The sequence below is a fragment of the Pinus tabuliformis genome, chromosome 4_1 (genome assembly GCF_031772625.1).
Source record: "Pinus tabuliformis cultivar Carrire ecotype Pingquan chromosome 4_1, CPIR1, whole genome shotgun sequence".
Lineage (NCBI taxonomy): Eukaryota > Viridiplantae > Streptophyta > Pinopsida > Pinales > Pinaceae > Pinus > Pinus tabuliformis.
In genome coordinates this window covers 361,789,583-361,805,094 of record NC_142303.1, presented here as the reverse complement: position 1 = coordinate 361,805,094, position 15,512 = coordinate 361,789,583, and the positions used below count along the sequence as shown (strand labels likewise).

The window sequence follows — 15,512 nt, the reverse complement described above, 5'->3', positions numbered from 1 at the left end:
GTAAGTGAAAAATATTTTTTATTTTATTTTTTAAGTTATGATTAAAATTGTGAAGATAAAAGAGAAAATCCTATTTGTTGTAGTGTTCAATTAAATTTTATTTTTGTTATTGCATCATGATTTAAAATTGAATTGTGAAAATATATAATATAGGTAAGGTTTATTGAGGAAAATGATTGAACCAATTTGGAATATTTTATTAAAATAAATCATAAATCAAGATTTGTAAGATTTAAGATTAAGATTGGATGGTACAGAGTAAGATTTGATAGTACATTGTAGTAAAAATGTCAATTTTATGTATTTTTTTCAAATTTATACTTTATATCTATTCTCTTTTATTTCTAACAATTGTTAGAAAAAATTTAAGATACACACTATATGTATATATATATATAGGTAGGTAGACTATGTATGCCTGGGTAGACTTAGCACTCAAATCACTGTGAAGTGTGTCCCTTGTCCCACAAACAAAGGAGTCTCATACACCAATTTGATGTCTTTCTTGGCCGTGACCTTAAGATTGGATAATAAAAATAATAATTATTATTAATTATAAAAAAATTAATATATAAGTTAAATATATATATATACATTTTACTTTCACTTTATTATGTAGACTATTAATTTGTTTAATACAATACCATGGGTTATAATTCCCACATCTTATTAATTAATCAATTTAAATAAAAGAGAGAAAAGAACATAACTACTACTAAAATATTAAGTGGACCATCCATTTAATAATTATTGATAATTAAATTAAAAATCTAAAATTTGTTAGAACCCTATTCCAAAATTTTTAAAATCTTATTATAAAAATATATAAATAGTATTTTAAAACTTTAAATTTATTTATACATTTTTATGTATTTCAAATAAACAAAAACTCATAATCTATTGGGTAATATTTTGGAGGTTTTTTAGGTATATTTTTCAGTCTAATTTTCACAAAATCTTATAAGGATTTGCTCAAATCACAAGTTTTAGTTGCCAATTTTTATTTGTCCATTATGTACAGATTTGTTAGAGTCAGAACTTTGAATTGCAAATTTTTTACACTCCAAATGCTCTAAAAATTTTAAGTGTTAACACTCAAAAATCCAACAACAAAGATCAAAATTTCACTAATTATTTTTATAAGATATAATATTTAAAAAAAACCTTATTCAAAAAATTATATTCCAAATTTAAAAAAAAAACAAAAAACATATAATAATCTCAAATAATAAAAGATAATAATTTTATTTCAAATTTCTGAAAACAAATGATTAGCCTTTGCAACAATACGTGGAAGCTTACAAGTCTAGAATGTGTTTTTTTAAGAGAAGTGCAGCAGGCCTGCACGGTAGTACTTTCCTCCTAAACTACTATTTGGAGTAGTCATTTCAATCTAGAATACAATTTGAAAGAGGCAATATGTATAGAAGTTTTGATAACGTGTTGAAAATTGAATAAAATCATGATGGCTTGGACCACCTGAAAACTTGGTAGGAATTGAATGCTGAAATTAAGAAATTTTCTTTTTGACTATTAGCTAAATTATTGAATTATTGATTCTGTCCGTTTCAAGGTGACGAATTTACTTTACAATTCTTGTGTACAATTGTTCATACAATTTAAAGGAACATTTGAGACTGAAAAATGTGGATGCGGCAAGTTAACGTGGATGGCATACAATGTTAACGTCCAGATTCGGAATTCTGTGATTTCTCGAACGTACGCCGAGTGCAGCTGCCAGGCTTGGTAATCTGTTCCGTTAAATTGCTATATATACAGAGATAGGAAAAGAGCGAACAGGCTGACTGCCATTTGTTAAGTGCTAAAATTGGCTAAACAAATCAGAGGCTATCTGCAGTAAGAATTTGGTGATGGAAGGTAATACTGACAATGGATTTGGGAATAGAAAGGTGTGTATCATAGGAGCAAGAATGAGTGGTCTCCTTGCAACCAAATATTTACTGAGTCGAAATCTGAAGCCCACGGTGTTTGAAGCAAAACAAGGAATTGGCGGCCTGTGGAGAGAAACATTTTCTTCAACAAAGCTACAGACTAGTCGCCCTGCATTCGAATTTACTGATTTTCCATGGCCAAGCCATGTAACTAACCAATTCCCAACACACTCTGAGGTGTTGGACTACTTCCAGGGCTATGCCATGCATTTTGGATTGCTTGATTACATTCACTTCAATTCCAAAGTGGCGGAGATTCGATATATTGGCCAAGAATATTGTGAGAACAGTCTGGAACATGCTGGGTTATGGGGTAAGAACGGAGGTCCATATGCCAATAATGCGGTTTGGGAAGTGGGTGTGCAGAAAAGCGATGGAGAATCCACAGAGGTAGAGACAGATAGAGGATACAATATGGCTGTTTCCTTTTATGCATGGTACCCGTTAATTAATCACTTCAACCAAATATCTTAACTATGAAGGCAATAGTAAAATGAATATAGCAATTTATTATTATTTAAGAATATCGTGTATAACAAATTCGATAAATCTGCGAGTACAGCCTGAATACTTTCTCATATTACGTTCAAGTTTAGTTGATATTTTAAATTTCTTTTTCATTTTTTAAGTAGAAAAAATCACCATTTTTCATTAATAAAGGTTATTACAGTAGCTTGCTTCTGATATACTTTTTCAAAGAAAAACATTTTTGTCACTTGTGTGTCATTTTAAATTTAGTGCAAAATCTTATTTACCTATCATATCTCCATTATTCCCTATGATTTTATTTTGGAAATCTATTCGCATATCTCTATTTTTGAAGTGTCTCTGTCCTCCACTTACACTGACATCTCAATAGTTCCTTCATTTATTACTGCACTGCAATGCTTTTTTTTGATAACATGTCTGCAACTCCATTATGTTCCTGGTACACATGTTCCCGGTACACATGCTTATATGTAATCTGTTGAAGGGTCTGGACTCTGGACACCACATATCTCCACAATGGTATGATATTGTCCACTTTGGGCCTAAGCCTTCATGGATTTGTTTCTGGGCTTTACCCCAAAAGGCCTTATACCAATGGAGAAATTGTCCATCCTTATATACCCATGATCCTCCCCACTTCTAGTCAATGTGGGACTTTGGTATTATACCCAACAATCCTCCCCTCGAACAAAGGACCATCGAGCCTCCCCTCAAACGATTATCCATCCGTCCACTCTCTACCAACCAGGATTCTCCGCTCCATTGGAAGCACACGCCTTACATGGAAGCACCCCCTGCCTCGAGAGCTTGCTCTATCCCAGGTCAACTCCTCTTCACTGTGTTGGGACCAGGACACGTCCATGAAGAATCCAGAGCACACCGCCTGTCTAACCGAGCTCATCCATGGATCCCATCGTGATATTACTGGGGCCCACCACCTTCGTTCGGCATTCCGAGGATTTATCCACTTGGCTAACTTCGGGGCAACCTTCGTTCGGCATTCCGAGGATTTATCCACTTGGCTAACTTCGGGGCATGGCTCTGATACCACTTGTAAGGACTCTGGACACCACATATCTCCACAATGGTATGATATTGTCCACTTTGGGCCTAAGCCCTCATGGATTTGTTTTTGGGCTTTACCCCAAAAGGCCTCATACCAATGGAGATATTGTCCATCCTTATATATCTGTGATCCTCCCCACTTCTAGTCAATGTGGGACTTTGGTCGTATACCCAACATGCTCCAGAGTCCAAAGATTGATAGGATTGAATTGAGTGTATGCATGTACCCATTAAATGATAGGTTTTGAGTCCCCCAATATCTTTATGGTTTCAATACCCAACCATTTGGAACATAGTAGTGTTCCCCATAATGCTATAATTTCTGCCCTAATGTTTGTGACACTTCCTCCGCACCAGAAGTGATAAAAATTACCAGATTCCAATACAATTATGCCCCACATCCACATTTCGTATATACCTCCCATCCACATCTCGATTGTAAGCAGGCCCCATACAGAAAACCCACTCACAATTCATTCCAAATATCAATTTAAATATATATACCCATAAAAAAAAATTCCAAATATCAATTTAAATATAAATTCAATTTAAAACTATCAAAGAAACCCACCGGCAGTTCACTCCAAATATCAATTTAAATATAAATTCAGCTTAAATGTTTAAGTTTTGGTTTTTTTAATTAATTTTAAAGTTAGAATTCTTTTTAAGATTATAATTTAGATTTAAGTTATATCTATATCTATATCTATATATATATATATTTCAAATCGAATGTTTTCGATGACTTAATGATTATACCACCATCCTCTAATTTGAAAGAATGGCTCGATTCACTTGGTACCACGAAAATTTCCCTGCCATCGAGGAATATATTGAATTGTGTTGGTTTCCCTTGGTTCATGCAGTGGCATCATTTTGAATTCTTAATACTATGCATGGGAAGATATGGGGATATGTGTTGAAAATGTAATTTCAACGCGCACGTACTACTCCAAAACCACCGAACAAAACCATAAAACCGGCCAGGATCATATCGCACCGCCATCCATGAAAAGTGGTTTCCGTATTGTTGAGCTCCGATGCGATTTGGAGGCGACGCGTGTCACCCGCATGACATCAGCAAACGAAACTCATCGGAAGCTAAAGCTCGGTGAAAATCTGCCTTCCGATATCCTCTCCATCGTCCGATCTGGTTGCATGTCCTCCGCCGTCGATCTCCTAAAGGTGCACGGGCCTGCATCAAATTAAAACCATTGCGTGGAAGTGAAACAATTTTGGGTTGACCGCACATTTTGTTATTAAGGCAATTAATAAAATGTCATAGTGGTAGGTAGAATTCTTAAGTTTCTTTTGTTGTTTCTTACGGCACGTAAAACTATTTGTCTTTGCTTTTGGGAGTCGTTGTTTTTTAAAAAAAAAACACATGTTTTGTTTTGGGTTCATATGATACATAACCGTGAAACTAGAACATAGTTTTTGTTGCAGCGAAAAAGGGGTTGACTTCCATGAAAGCTGTTGTGATGCACAGCAGTGCATAACGCATAAATGAAAAACGTGGGAGCCCATATAAAATATGCATGTATGTTTTTTTTTACTGTTTTGTGAAGTAAAGTGAAATACCGCAAATGGTGGAGCGCAAGTTTTTTGTTGACCTTTGTTTTATTTGCAAGATGAAAATGCACAGCAGTGCGGGGAGTATGTTTTTTGTTTTATAGCAGTATGAGGTAAATTTTATTTTACAGCAGTGAATGAAGACTTTACACAGCAGTGTAAAAATCATTTTGTAAAAGAGGCAGAGTATTTGTTTTTGGTAAATCCCTCTCAGTAAAAGAGGATGTATCAGTTTTTGTTTTAATGAATAGAAATCTTTTATGGTGGTGAAATACTCTGTTACTCAGTGAAATTTTTTTTTAGTCTTCCTGTGCACAAAAAGATCCTGGAGTAAAGTAAAACAGAGCATTGTCTCTGTGTGTGTGTTTGAAAATTGGTTTTGGTATTTCCCCAGCAAAAAATACCCAACAGTGGTATCAGAGCAGGCTCAGGCTCTTTAAAGAAGTTAAAGAAGCTGAAGGGAGAAGGTTGTTGCTGCAGCAAAACTTCTCAGGCAGACAGAAGACTCAGACATCAAAGGATTCAGGTATTCTTCAAAAGCATTTCTTTTGTTATTGCAGAAGACAGTTAGTTGTTTTAAAAAAAATACACAGTCAAGGAATGGCTAGCACAAGCATGGGTATGTTCAACACCCAGCTCCCACAGTTTAATGGGAAGAACTATGACTACTGGTCAATAACCATGAGAGCTTTATTTGCCTCTCAAGATTTATGGGAAATAGTTGAATCTGGGTTTGAAGAAGTAGCAGATGAAAATGAGTTCAATGCACTAACTCAGGGAGAGAGAGATCAGCTGAAGAGCAATAGGAAGAAGGATGCAAAGGCCATTTTATTGTTGCATCTAGCAGTAGACCAGAGTATATTTCCAAGGATAGCAGCAGCTAAAACATCACACAATGCATGGGAAACCCTCAAGACAGTCTATCAAGGCATGGAGAGAGTGAAGATAGCAAAATTGCAAACGCGGAGAAAGGATTTTGAAAACTTGAACATGAAGGAGTCAGACAACATTGAATCATTCTTCACTCATGTGATTGGTGTAATTACACAAATGAGAACTCATGGAGAAACCATTGAAGATAGAAGGATTGTGGAGAAAATATTGAGGGTCTTACCCTCAAGGTTTGATGCCATAGTCACCACCATTGAAGAGACAAAGGATCTCTCAAACTATTCAGTTGATGAGCTACATGCATCACTGATAACTCATGAGCAGAGGTTGAGTAGGAATGAAAACTCATCCCTTGAGCAAGCCTTCAAGACCCAGATGTCCTTTGGAAGAGGAAGAGGTCAAGGCAGAGGAAACAAAAGAGGAAGAGGCAGAAGCCAGAACAGAGGTGGAAGAAACAGCACATCAAATGCACAAGGAAGAGGCAGCAATCCAAATCAGAATCAAGGCCAAGGCAGCAGCCAACAAGGAGGACAACATCATGCTCAAGGACAAAGGTATGATAAATCTAATGTTCAATGCTATTATTGCAAAAAGTATGGACACTATGCTAGTGATTGTAGAAAGAAACAACATGATAAGAACAGCAGACAAAATGCAAATGTTACAAGAGAAAACAACAGTCAAGAAAATGTTTTGTTAGCTTGTAACATCGCTGAAACACATAGTGAGGAAATTTGGTTTTTAGACTCGGGTTGTAGCAACCATATGACAGGAAACATTGCCCTCTTCTCAGCCTTAAATCAGAATTTGAAATCAGAGGTCACACTAGGAACTGATAGCAAAGTCTCTGTTATGGGAAAAGGGGAGGTAAAAATATTTACAAAGCAAGGAGAAAGGAAAACCATAGCAGATGTCTACTATGTCCCCGGAATGAGATGTAACCTATTGAGTGTTGGACAGCTTATCCAAAAGGGTTACAATGTTTACTTTGTAAATGATGTGTGCACCATCATGGATATACCACCCAGCAAAAGATGCATTGCTGAAGTGAAGATGACAAGGAACAGGATGTTCCCTCTCCGGATCAGGGCAGATTTGAAAAACAAAAATGAGATTGCAGCAGTCACCCAAGAGGCTTTCCAAAGCGTGCCAAAGGATGAAAATTGGTTGTGGCACTTGAGATTTGGTCATCTCAATTTTGGAGGTCTAAATTTGTTGAGTAGGAAAGGAATGGTAAAGGGATTACCATTGATAGAGAAACCGGACAGCCTATGTGAAGGCTGCATTTTGGGAAAACAACACAGAGAAAGTTTTCCATCAGGGAAGAGCATAAGGGCAAAGGCACCCTTAGAGATCATCCACTCAGATTTATGTGGACCGATGCAAGCTCCATCATTAGCAGGCAGCCAATATTTCTTGACATTCATTGATGATTTTACAAGAAAGACTTGGATATATTTCCTCAAGAACAAAAGTGAAGTCTTTGAGAAATTCCAAAACTTCAAAGCACTTGTGGAAAACCAAAGCGGGCTGCACATAAAAGTATTGAGAACTGATAGAGGAGGTGAGTATATCTCCAAGGAATTCCTAAGATTTTGTAGAGAAAATGGAATTCATAAACAGTTTACAGCAAGGTACACTCCGCAGCAAAATGGAGTTGCTGAAAGGAAGAACAGGACCATCATGGATATGGCAAGGAGCATGCTGAAGGCAAAGCATTTTCCAAATGATTATTGGGCTGAAGCTGTACATTGTGCAGTTTATATATTGAACAGGTGTCCTACAAAAGCAGTCATGAACAAAGTGCCAGAAGAGGCATGGAGTGGGAGAAAGCAAGGAGTTACCCACATGAGAGTTTTTGGGTGTGTGGCCTATGCACACATACCAGATCAGCTAAGGAGGAAGTTGGACAGCAAAGGGGAGAAATGCATCTTCATTGGATACAGTGATGAATCCAAAGCCTACAGGCTGTACATTCCATCTACCAAGAAGTTCTTTGTCAGCAGGGATGTTCAATTCATTGAAGAGGAAGCTTGGGATGGAAGCATAGAGAAAACAGTGAATGTCAAAAACTGTTTGTCTCATGATGAAGATGATGAGGAGGTGGCTGAAATGAATCCCCAAACAGCAGCACCAACACAAGGACAACAAGGTACACCATTAAGGATCAATGAGAGTGCTTCTCCAAGCACACCACAAGGAGGAAACTCAAGTGCATCTTCGAGCACTTGCACACCAAGTGAACGAGGTAAGAAGTTTAGAAATCTAAGTGAAATTTATGAAGAAGGAATGAATTCCTTATTTGCCTTGTATTGTCATGTTGATGATCCTATTCATTTTGAAGAAGCTATTAAAGATAGGAAATGGATAGAAGCTATGGATGAGGAGATGAATGCCATAGAGAGAAACAAAACATGGGATTTGGTTGAGTTACCAAAAGGCAAAGAAGTCATTGGTGTGAAATGGGTCTATAAGACCAAGAGCAATGCTGAAGGCAAGATTGAAAGGCACAAGGCAAGGCTGGTTGTCAAAGGGTACAAGCAGCAGTATGGGAGAGATTATGAGGAGACTTTCGCACCGGTTGCAAGAATGGAAACCGTGAGAGCAGTGCTGTCCATAGCAGCACAAAACAAATGGAAAGTCTACCAAATGGACATGAAGTCAGCATTCCTAAATGGAGTGTTAATGGAAGAGGTCTATGTGGAACAGCCTCTCGGATATGAGAAGAAAGGTGAAGAGCACAAAGTGTGCAAATTGAAGAAAGCTCTTTATGGGCTGAAGCAAGCGCCAAGAGCATGGTACAGCAGGATAGACTCATATCTATTGGATAATGAATTTGACAAATGTGAAGGAGAGCCCACAGTCTACATCAAAGAAAAAGATGGTAAAATTTTAATTGTTGTCTTGTATGTTGATGATGTGATTTTCACAGGTAATGATGATCAGCTCATTGAAAATTTTAAATCAGTCATGAAGGATGAATTTGAAATGACTGACATGGGTTTGTTGAGATACTTCTTAGGCATAGAAGTAGATCAAAATGAAAAAGGAATTTTTATATCTCAAGCAAGATATGTAAATCAAATTTTGGGCAGATTTAAGATGGAAGAATGCAAGGCAGCAATCACTCCCACAGTAATGGGATTAAAGCTCAGCAGAGAGGACAGCAGCAAGGATTTTGATCCTAGCTTGTATAAAAGCATTGTGGGCAGCCTTATGTATTTAACAGCTACTAGGCCTGACATTATGTATGCTGTTAGTTTGATTTCCAGATTCATGGAGAGGCCAAAGGAGGCACATTGGCAGGCAGCAAAGAGAATTTTGAGGTATGTCAAAGGTACCAAAATGTTTGGCATATTATATAGTGTCTCAGAAAGTTCAGATTTAATTGGTTACACTGATAGCGATTGGGCTGGAAGTGTAGATGATCGGAAGAGCACTTCCGGTTATGTTTTTAATATGGGTTCAGGAGCCATTTCATGGGCTTCTAAGAAGCAGTCCATTGTAGCATTGTCTACAGCAGAGGCTGAATATGTGGCAGCTACAGCAGCAGCATGTCAAGCAGTGTGGATGAGAAGAATGTTGAGAAGCTTAGGCCAAGAGCAGGCAAAAGCGACAGTGATATTTTGTGACAATAGCTCAGCTATTGCATTGTCAAAGAATTCAGTGTTTCACAAGAGAACGAAGCACATTGATACAAGGTTTCACTACATCAGAGAATTGGTGAACAATGGAGAAATTGTCCTAGAACACTGTAGGACTCAAGAACAGGTTGCGGACATCTTGACAAAGCCGCTGGATCAGAAAAGCTTTGAATTTTTGAGGAAGTGTTTGGGTATGACCGAATGCCCAGCAGTTGAAATTAAAGGGGAGTGTTGAAAATGTAATTTCAACGCGCACGTACTACTCCAAAACCACCGAACAAAACCATAAAACCGGCCAGGATCATATCGCACCGCCATCCATGAAAAGTGGTTTCCGTATTGTTGAGCTCCGATGCGATTTGGAGGCGACGCGTGTCACCCGCATGACATCAGCAAACGAAACTCATCGGAAGCTAAAGCTCGGTGAAAATCTGCCTTCCGATATCCTCTCCATCGTCCGATCTGGTTGCGTGTCCTCCGCCGTCGATCTCCTAAAGGTGCACGGGCCTGCATCAAATTAAAACCATTGCGTGGAAGTGAAACAATTTTGGGTTGACCGCACATTTTGTTATTAAGGCAATTAATAAAATGTCATAGTGGTAGGTAGAATTCTTAAGTTTCTTTTGTTGTTTCTTACGGCACGTAAAAACTATTTGTCTTTGCTTTGGGAGTCGTTGTTTTTAAAAAAAAAAACACATGTTTTGTTTTGGGTTCATATAATATATAACCGTGAAACAAAAACAAAGTTTTTGGGGATGCAGCGAAAAAGGGGTTGACTTCCATGAAAGCTAGTGTGATGCACAGCAGTGCATAATGCATAAATGAAAAACGTGGGAGCCCATATAAAATATGTATGTAAGTTTTTTTTTACTGATGGTGAAGTAAAGTGAAATACGAAAATGGTGGAGCGCAAGTTTTTTGTTGACCTTTGTTTTATTTGCAAGATGAAAATGCACAGCAGTGCGGGGAGTATGTAATTTGTTTTATAGCAGTATGAGGTAAATTTTATTTTACAGCAGTGAATGAAGATTTTACACAGCAGTGTAAAAATCATTTTGTAAAAGAGGCAGAGTATTTTTTTTGGTAAAATCCCTCTCAGTAAAAGAGGATGTATCAGTTTTTGTTTTAATGAATAGAAATCTTTTATGGTGGTGAAATACTCTGTTACTCAGTGAAATTTTTTTTTAGTCTTCCTGTGCACAAAAAGATCCTGGAGTAAAGTAAAACAGAGCATTGTCTCTGTGTGTGTGTTTGAAAATTGGTTTTGGTATTTCCCCAGCAAAAAATACCCAACAATATGCCGAAGATCCCATCACTTCCTCCTGGTAAAGGGCCGGAAGTATTTCAAGGAAAAGTTTTGCATACATTGGACTGGATGAAAAGAGTGCCGCTGAGTTTATCAAAGGGAAAAAAATTGTAGTTATCGGTATTAGGAAGTCAGCCATGGATTTAGCGGTGGAATGCGCTGAGGCAAATCAAGGTACATATTGTTAGATAATATAGACCTTACACCATAAATGTTTTAATTTTTTGATTCATTGTTTTAATTTTTTTATTCAATAAGTATACTAGGGTTACTGATGAGCTCTCTTTAACATTTGGTGGGGGAGAAGATGGCCATTCCTGTATGCTGGTGTTCAGAGCAGCGCACTGGACAATTCCTTCCTACAGCGTTTGGGGAGTGCCCCTATCGTTTTTTTACGGTACACGTTTTGCCCAGTTGTTACTTGAAAAACCCGGTCAAGGGTTTCTGTACAGCCTTATATCGCGCCTATTTGCACCGATGGTATTCTCTTCTCTATTTCATTAGAATTTTCATGTTGGGTATTTTTACATGGAAGAAAATACCAAAAACCAAGATTCAAACAAAACACAGAGATAATGCTCTGTTCCTACCTTTCCAGGATTTTTTGTGCTCAGGTAAGATTAAAAAAAATTCACTGAGAGACAGAGTATTTCACCACCATTAAAAACATTCTATTCATTAAAAACTGATACAAACTTCATCCTCTTTTACTGAGAGGGATTTACCACTGTAAAATCATTTTTATATTCACTGCTGTGAAAAACAACTTACTGCTGTAATAAAAAGTTTACATAAGTTTACTGCTGTAAATAAAAATTACACAGGCTTACAAAAATCGCTCCACCATTTCCTTTATGCACTGCTGTGCAAAACCACACATGGTTTTTGCTATTCCTCTGTTTTACAATGCCTCACAAGACATTACCAAATACATTTGTGCACTGCTGTGCATACATCCCTTTTTTTTTACTCTCTCGCTGCAAAACACTCACATATCTCTCATATTACAAAAAAAGAGTCAACAACAAAAATATACGAGCTCCATTTTTTTTACGTATTACATTGCATAAAAAAAACTGACCATACCTATGTTTAAATGCACCATACCTTGTCATAAAAAAACTTACGTGCTCTACATAATAAACTTCACTATTCTACCTACCACTATTACGTTTCATTAATTAAAACGCATGGTCAACCAAAACTTATATTTACTTCACGCAATATTTAATTTGATGCAGGAGTGGCGGTCAAACTCAAGAATTTAACCCACGCAAACCTTTAAATGCACCTCGTACGCAGCTTTGGTTTATCAACGGTGGAGAGCGATGGAGTAAATCCAACGGTGGAGAACAATATCGGAAGGCCAACATATGCTGAACATTAACACCCGAGAAAATGACGTTGGCTTACGTCAGGGGTGAACCACGCGTCAGCTCTAAAATTTCTCGGGTTCGATCATCGGAAAATCCCTTTTGCCGGAATGTGACCCGAGAGCTCTCCGACGGGTCTGTTTACCGTTTTCTGGCAGCTGCGTTGAAATTACGATTTCAACATTTCAAAGCATAAATCTGAGGAATAATCACTAGAGTAATGTGTAGAAGTTGTTCCCAAAACTTTTGGATTTTTTTTAAAGCACTGGTAATATGTCTGAAGCTTTTCACTTACCACCACACAACACCAAAAATTCCATACATAAATCTGCATAGACATACTTAAAATTCACAATAAAAGTAGTAGAGTGTAGATAACGTTATGGAAAGTAGCCTTTTTTTCAACAATTTTATTATTTATTTAAATTCATGTACAATGTTGGAGTTCATTGCTTGTCTTTCCCAATTTCTGGAAAGATGAGCAATGTTCAAGTTTGTGGAGCTCCACTTTATTTGGAAACTTCCCTTGTGAAAGTATGACCTTGTTCCACATCACAGCTTTCTTCAGGAGTTAACTTCTTGTCAAATTTCATCGCTTCCAGTCGGTTTGTTTTCAAAAGCAGAGGAAGGTTGCATACAATTTCGAAAATCTAGCAACTGGGGTTTTTGCAGTCAGGGGATTGTATTAGATGATCAAACAGTGGTGGGAGCTGATCTTGTGCTGTTCGCTACTGGTTATGATACTGAAAAAAAACTGAAGAGCCTACTTCCAAAGATTTTTGCAGACTCTCTCGAGAAATCAGCTGTAGTTCCTCTATACAGGTTAGTTATTCACTACAGCTCTGGACTCTTTAATGTTTTCCTGTTTATTGTGATTGTTAATTCAAGTGCTTCGGAGGTGAAAAAGTTGGTGACAGATGAAGGTCTGACCCCTAACACTAAGTTACTTTTCTACTGATAATAAACAGGGGGCTCATCCATCCACGCATTCCTTGTATGGCAATTCTTGGCTATCCAGAATGTTTATCGAATCTGCATTCCACTGAAATACGTACTCAGTGGCTCGCCCATTTTCTGTCGGGAAACTTTCTCCTTCCAAGTATCAGGGAAATGGAGGCAGATATCGACAACCATTCCAAGCATATGAAGAAATTTACACCCTTGTATTCGAAAATCTGTCTGGACAGTTTTCAGATATGGGACAACGATAACCTTTGTAGAGACATGGGACGGAATCCAATGAGAAAGAAGAATTGGTTTTTCGAGCTTTTCTCTCCTTATAGTAATCTTGATTATCGAGAGTGTAGACAGTAGTGTGTCCAGGAAAATATAAGGTTGTCTGCAGAAAGTGCATGTGTATGTAACGTTGGAATAAGTTTGGTTAACTTGCTTTTGACTATTTTCGGTCGTTGAAAATCTCTAAATAGGTAGAAGTGATTCAATTTCTTCTTATTTAACTGCTGCTTTGAGCGATCCCATTTCTATATAACTGTATCTGATTGAATGATCACATGATCACATGAAAATTAGGATTGTACACACTTGCAAAAGCACTCAATTTATCAACTAGGTCTTCACACTGATAATCCTTGTCAAACTCCTCCGTGTAGCATGTATAGAAAGGACCAATATCACGCAGGGTATTGAGCTTGTAAGGAATGATAACTTAATCCATGCATTCAAATGGGATTACATCAATCCGTGCATTCTCAAAATGGCTTTTTATCCTGAAAATAAGAGAACGAATCAAAAGTATTGGATTTCTCATCTTGATTTTTATACCCAGGGAATCCTTGTCAAAATGTTCCATGTCTTTATACCGCGTTGAAAAATTGAATAAGATGATAATGCCTTGGACCCACCTGACACTTGTAAGAATTGAAATGACCAGCAGGCTGCTGTGAATTGAGTTCTGTGAAACGAAGGATTCTTCATTTGACCAGAACTAAATTATTGATTTGGTCTGTTTGAAAGAGACAAATTTACTTTACAATTATGGTGTATAATTGTTATACAATTTAAAGAGACATATGAGACTAAAAAATGTCGACGCCACGAGCTACCGTGGATGCGACACAATGGTAACGACAAGAGTTGGAATTCTGTGATTCTCGAATGTAACATTTTGTGACTGAAACATGTAGATGGGTGAGTTAACGTCGATGCAATAAAAAGTTAACGTCGAGAGTCAAAAATTCTGTGATTACTCGAATGTTACGTCGAGTGCAGGGGCAGGCTCGGTAATCTGTTCCGTTAAATTGCTATATATGCAGAGAGATAAAAAGTCAAAGCAGGTTTATTGGCATTATGAGTTTGTAGTTTGGTTAAATCCTAACATTATTGCTGGCTAACTGCAGTGGGAAGACTGAGAATGCATTCTGGATTAGAAGGGTGTGTATCATAGGAGCAGGGATGATTGTTCTCCTTGAAACCAAATATTTACTAAGTCGGAATCTGAATCCCAGTGTTGGAAGCAAAACAAGAAATTGGAGGCCTGGAAAGAAACATTTCTTTAACAAAGCTACAGACTAGTCGCCCTGCCTTCGAAGTATGGTTGTTTCATGTTATTCATGGTATATGTGAAGTAGTCACTTTAACTGCATGGCTGAGGTAGCTAGCGAGATAATTTTACATATTTTCATAAGATATACATAATTAACATAATTGACTAGTATTATTTTAATTTTATTTCTTTTTTAATATTGTTTTTATTTAGTTAAGAGCTTGGTTTTTGTAATGCCAGAGCTGAGTTTTTTTGGATGGAAGAAAACATGTAACCATTTATGACGTAGAAACATCCGGCTAAATGTCTAGCCATTACAAGCCACCAACTAGTAATTCTATGTTCGGTAGTTTTTTTTGAATATTAAAGTAATGAGTAATTCTATATTTATAAATAACCATCGATCATAATTTTCTTTAGCAATACTTCTTACCCATTGCAACATTAACGTTAATTTTGTATTCCAATTAAATTAAACTGGTTATATTTCATTAAATCTCAGTTTTTTTAATATTTTTATTTATAATCTCACAAACTGACATACTTCTACAATTATCTCTTTCAGGGAACTGTGAGTGATTGATGAATTATCTTTGTGACATAAGAAAATCATAATTTGGGTTTGTTGTAATATTTTATAGTGTAGCACGAAAAAGAATAACCATTATTTTTTAAAATATGGTTTTCTTAATAGAAGTTATCGATTTTAATTTAAAA

General features: G+C 36.9%; 1 pseudogene across 1 annotated transcript; it reads left to right on the top strand.

The window, feature by feature from the left end:
- The first annotated feature begins 1,681 nt into the window (after positions 1 to 1,681).
- LOC149175808 (putative flavin-containing monooxygenase 1) lies at positions 1,682 to 13,959 on the top strand (annotated as a pseudogene). Its single transcript, XR_016258341.1, has 4 exons — positions 1,682 to 2,342; positions 4,373 to 4,424; positions 12,775 to 13,114; positions 13,261 to 13,959. The product of XR_016258341.1 is annotated as a putative flavin-containing monooxygenase 1 (transcript).
- Positions 13,960 to 15,512: the final 1,553 nt, after the last annotated feature.